This window comes from Nyctereutes procyonoides, unplaced genomic scaffold, assembly GCF_905146905.1.
Source record: "Nyctereutes procyonoides isolate TBG_1078 unplaced genomic scaffold, NYPRO_anot_genome, whole genome shotgun sequence".
NCBI lineage: Eukaryota > Metazoa > Chordata > Mammalia > Carnivora > Canidae > Nyctereutes > Nyctereutes procyonoides.
Window position 1 is genome coordinate 60966562 of NW_026575133.1, and position 6111 is coordinate 60972672.

Genomic DNA, 6111 nt, shown 5'->3' on the forward strand with positions numbered 1-6111 from the left:
GCACCTTTTGAGGCATGGGTGATAGGTGAGATTTACAGCATCATATTTAAGAATCTAGGGAAAGGATAAATAAGAGAAAGATAACTATAATGCTTTGAAGAAATGATTTTTAATTTCACTTAAAAGGATCTTCTCAAAAAGGCACATAAGTATGCAAATGTAAGGGATGCAGGTTTGAAGCATGTAGGAAATAACAGGATAGGAAAGAACATTTTTTATATATTTATATTTATTATATAGAGATTTTATTTATTTATTTATTTATTTATTTATTTATTTATTTATTTATTTATTTATTTATGAGAGAGAGAGAGAGCACAAGCCGGGAGGGAGGCAGAGGGAGAGGGAGAAGCAGACTCCCCCACCGAGCTCAGGGCTCCAGGTGGAGCTTGATAGGCAGGGCTCCATCCTAGAACCCTGAGATCATGACCTGAGCCAAACTCAGATGCCTAACCAACTGAGCAACCCAGACTCTCTGGAAAGAATGGTGTTTTCAACCAGACTTACAGGCCACAAAACAGACAAGAAGAGAGGATCTACTTAAATCTTTCTCCATAACCTATGACGTAGATCACACCTCTCTAGAGCAGTGCTACACTGCAGAGGTTAAAGCCAGACTTCAGGATCACACAAATGACCTGGCTCAGTCAAACACCATCACATCCTGTTTGTGTCCTTGAGAAGTGACTTAAACCTCTGTTTCTTCGTCAGCAAAACAGACATAAGTAGGCTGCTATGAAGAATAAGTGACATAATGCCTGGGAAGCACAGAGAACAGTGCCTGGCACACATAACACTCCATAAAGCAATTTGTTTTTATTATTGATTTTTGATCGAATGATAGAATTTACTCAACTGTGCACAGCCAGATGCATTCTCTATTTCTGATTTAATGCTATATATTTAAGCTTGTATTATAGGCAGAAGTTTACTCTTTTCCACAGTGCCTAAATTAATCTGATTATAACATGTTTGCAGAGACACCTAACTTTTTCAGACCACTAAGAGTTGTATTTAATGCTAAAAATGTCACATGTCCTTTTATTACCCAACAAATATTGGAAGGCTTGATTTGACACCTTGTCTCTATTATACTAACCTCATTAATTTAAAAAATGATAAACATTCCAAGTTAGCCTTCCTGGAGATTCTCAAATGCAAATAACACGTTCGGATAACTTCTCAAATGTTAAGCACAGTTCTTAATTTTGATATTTATCACACATCTCAATGAGCATCTCAATACAATTTATCCTGATGAGTCAGAAATAAAATACATTAAATGCAGAGATGCTGTCTGTGTTTTAAGAAAGTCCAAAGACTAAGTCTTTCTTTTTTTAATAAAATCTGACTGGGTAACCAAATAAACTACAGTATTAATGCTACCCAATATTCCATTGTGAAGTAGTTAAGGCTTTAAGAGATAATGTCATTAAAACTAATCACTGCAATTGGGTTAACTTACATACAACAAATTTCAATCATATGCTAAAAGACACATATAAAACAGATAAATTAGAGTGTAATTTGTATTATAAAAAGCTGTGTTGCTTACAGAATAACATTTAATCTTAAAAAACTGTAAAAGAATTGAGAATAGGGGCAAGAGTCACTATTACTTTTTTTCTTAGATTTTATTTGAGAGCAAAAGAGAGAGAGAGCACACACAAGCACATAAGGAGAAGGAGAAGCAGACTCCCTGCTCAGCAGAGAGCCCAACACGGGGCTGGATCACAGGACCCTGAAATCATGACCTGAACAGAAGGCAGATGTTTAACCCACTGAACCACCCAGGTGCCCCTTGAGTCACTATTACTTGAAAAACAATCCAAAATTTAAAAAAAAAAAAAAAGTTCTGAATTTTGATATATCAATGAGGACATGTGGTTTTACTTCAAAAATGTATATTTATAAACTATGTAACAAGACTGAAAATTGCACAAATTGAGAAAACTGTGTGATTACTTATCAACTGATTAAGAACTGAGTAGCCGTTCTGTGGATCCTCAACACCTTTGCCTTCTCCTCCTCTATGTGGGTCCCTGCCTTTTGGCTGGTTTTGCCAACTTGAATAGGTTATGATTTAATGTTAGAGCTCCACAAAGGATCTGTGGCTTTTCCATACAGGGCCAGACAGCATAGACGATACCCATAGACAGCACATAAAAAAGTGTGTGTGGCTGTGTCTCGATACAACTTTACAAAATCAAGTGGCAGGACAGATTTGCTGACAACCCCTGCCATCTTATTTCTGCAGAGAAAACTCTCTTCTTACCCCCTGACTTAAGTTAAAGAAGAAAAAGGGAGTATATGCGCTTGTTGACCACCCGACCCAAATGTCCTCTCAAATATCTGATATTTAAGATGAAGAATCAAGAAACAAATGTGATTGCCCACCTCAACTGTAAAAGTTGCCCTTAACCTAACAATAAGTCTTACTGCTCAAAGATGTCTTTTCATTGCATGTATAGATCACACAAAGCTAAATTTAAAAGCTATTTCAATAAATAAATACATACATACATACAATTTCTGCAACATTTCCTCAACGAGAATATTTCTTGAAAGTTTCCAAATTTTTCACTTTCTAACACAAGTGACTCTTTTCCAAAACATGAGGACAGCAGAAATTACTAAACTCACCCTGAATATATTACTCTCTTCAGCTAGGAAAAGACAAAATTCAAAGAGTGAATATTGTGCTACATAAAAAGAAAACACCCTGGGCAAATGTTTTTGCATAAGTTGTTCTAACTAAATTCTAGATTGTAACTAAAGTATTCTAAGAAAAGTAACATAAGATAGCTGTAATCCTTTATTTTTATATACTCATTCATTTATTACACACACACACACACACAACACACTATGTGCCAGTACCATTCAGGCACCAGGAATACAATAATGTGAAAACAGACAAAAAAAAGCACAGAGCTTATAGGGCACCTGAGTGCTCAGTCAGTTAAGTGTCTGCCTTCAGCTGGGATCATGTCCCAGGGTCCCGGGATCGAGTCCTGCATTGGGCTCCCTGCTCAGTGGGGAGTCTGCTTCCCCCTTTCCCTCTGCTCATGCTCTCTCTCTCTCTCTCTTTCTCTCTCTCTCTCTCTCTCTCTCTCTCTCTCACTTGTTCATGCTCTCAAATAAATAAAGTCTTTTTCTTTTAAGTGTGCAGAGCTTATATTCTAGTAGAGGAAGACAAAGGGTAAGCAAAGGAAAAATGTAAAATATATAATGTATTCAATGATCATAAGTACTATAAAGAAGAATAAAGAAGGGGGAAATGTGGGAAATACAGAGTCTGGGAGTTGTAATTTCATATAAAGCAGTCAGCCAGGGAAATCATTATCAAGAATGTAATATTATGGTGGTGGTGAGGGAATGAGCCAGATATGGGGGAAGAGTGGACCAGCAGAGGGAACGGCAAGTGCAAATGCTCGGAGGTGAGAGAGTGCCTAGAGAAACAGGTGTGTTGGAGAAACAGAAAGGAGGCCAGTGTGCCACACATATAACACGCAAGGGGAACAGTAGGACATTGAGTAAGAGAGATGGAGAAGGGGACAGAGGAGGGCAGGGAGGGAAAGTAGGCAGACTATGAAAGAGTTTTAACAGAGGAATGATGAGGGCTTTTTAAAGATTTTATTTATTTATTCATGAAAGACACAGAGAGAGAGGCAGAGACACAGGCAGAGGGAGAAGCAGGTTCCCTGTGGGGAGCCTGATGCAGGTCTCAATCCCAGGACCCCAGGATCATGACCTGAGCCGAAGGCAGAGACACTCAACCACTGAGCCACTCAGTTGCCTCAAGAAATGAAATTTTAATAAATTATTCCACCTGCTGCATTGAGAATGGACTGAAGGAGAGTCAAGGGTGGACATGGGGAAAGCAGTTAGGAAAATATTAAAGTAACTAGGGGAGATATATAGTGGCTTGGGCCAAGATAGTAGCAATAGAGACATTTCTATTTATTCCCCTGAATGAATTGGTCCTAGAGGAGACCTGGAAGGAATAGGAAGATAGCTTACAACACAAACCTCGCTGCAAGTCAGCAGCCTTCCCTTTGTGAGGGATCCAAGCACAGCTTTAGGGGTGCTTTTTTTATTATTATTTATGACAGTCACACAGAGAGAGAGAGAGAGGCAGAGACATAGGCAGAGGGAGAAGCAGGCTCCATGCACCGGGAGCCCGATGTGGGATTCGATCCCGAGTCTCCAGGATCGCACCCTGGGCCAAAGGCAGGCGCCAAACCGCTGCGCCACCCAGGGATCCCTTTAGGGGTGTTTAAGAGAATGGAGTCTGAAAGCCATACACAGCCTCTCATAGGGTTTGCTCTGGACTATCAGAAATTCTAGATAGATAATATTAAAACTGTCCATAAAAGGAAAAACTGGAGAGGAAAAGGAAATTATCAGTTTCTGGACAGAAATGCAGACTCCAACATCTATAGTTCAATCTGCCCATGCTCATGAGAACTTGACTTCTTCACTGCCTGTTCTGGTTGATTACAGGGCTGATGAGTTTTGTATGGATTTTCTATTCAGCAGAAGGTTGATTTTGGAAGTTGACAGTGGGCGAGGGATGGGAAAATCTCCATTCTGTAGAACACATGGGAAAATGATCACATAGTGTTTTGCTCACAGTAGGTACTTGAATATTTGATAAGTGATTAATTGGTGTTCTCATATGCCCCTGTACTTGGACCTTCATGGACAGATCATCTACGTTCTCTGGAACCTGGGCATTTCTGAAATTCTATTATTCAACTACAGTAATGGAGAGAAATATCTTTCTGAGATGAAATACTCATTCTCCAGCTGGCAAATGGTGGTTGCTGTCAGGCTTTCTGTTGACAGAAGCAGAGCTAAGTGTAGGTAACCTGAGGTAGTTCTCTATTTCTTCATAGGGGAACATGTGGTACAGAAAGAGAGGAAGACTGAGCCCAGGGGCAAATGATATCATATGCCATGTGGGGCTTAGTGCTAAAGAAGCAGAGGCTGATTCAGATAGGTGGGTGACATGGCCATGATTCTAGAATCATGATAGAGGATGGTAGTGGTAGAGGATGGACCAACCAAATGTACTAGCAGTTTCCTGGTGTGTCGGCACCCTGCACCCCTATCCTCTGTAAATACTCTTCCTCAAAAAAAAAAAAATACCCTTCCTCAGTTAGAAATGGCCTCCTCATTAACGCCCCCTAGGCAGCCAGTCAATTCCTCTTTTGTGCTCTCTGGGACATGGTACAAAAATTATTGTTGTTTTAAAGCAGTTCTTTAAAAGCAGGGTCAGAGTCTTAGTTATATCTTGAATTGAGAATGCCTGACACCGAGCCTTACACACTAGGTAGTCAAAAAGTGCTTGTCACTACACATGCACAATGTGATGAAGGAGGTAAAAAGTTTGCCTTTCCACTTCCTTTCTCTGTAGCTCATATACCTGGTATTGCCTCTCACTCTGTCCTCAGTTGCCAGTGGGATGCCAGAGGTCTTCATTTAAATGTCCCACTGAAGCCCATCCTCCAAACATCTCAAGGTCTAGAACTGTTCCTTTCCTCTGTTCCTCAACACCTGCTCATTACTTCCCAAGTCCTAAAAGCGATTACTGGCTATACTCATTTATGTCGGATGGTAAATGACATGATTTTCCTTTTGTGAGATAACTCCTAAAATTCCAAGGAAAGAATAACTAATGGTTGGGGCACCTGGGTGGCTCAGTTGTTGAGCATCTCCTTTGGCTCAGGGCATGATCCTAGGGTCCTGGGATGAAGTCTTGCATCAGGCTCCCCGCAGGGAGCCTGCTTCTCCCTCTACCTGTCTCTGCCTCTCTCTGTGAATAAATAAATAAAATCTTTTTAAAAATAATAGGTAATGGTTGAATTTCAGACTCTGTGATTGTAGGGAGGTATTTGTCTGTTGTGATGTACAGCCAGGGATCCCTAAAATCCCATCCTATGGGTAGCTATGGACACCATCTACATATAGACATATAAGAATGGTAAAAAATAATTTTCAGTTTACAGAAGCATGATAATTCAGCATTCCTTCAGCACATGTATTTCTAAAAGGTCAATACAAGATTTTTCTTTTCAAAATGAGTATAACTGTATTGATTTTTTT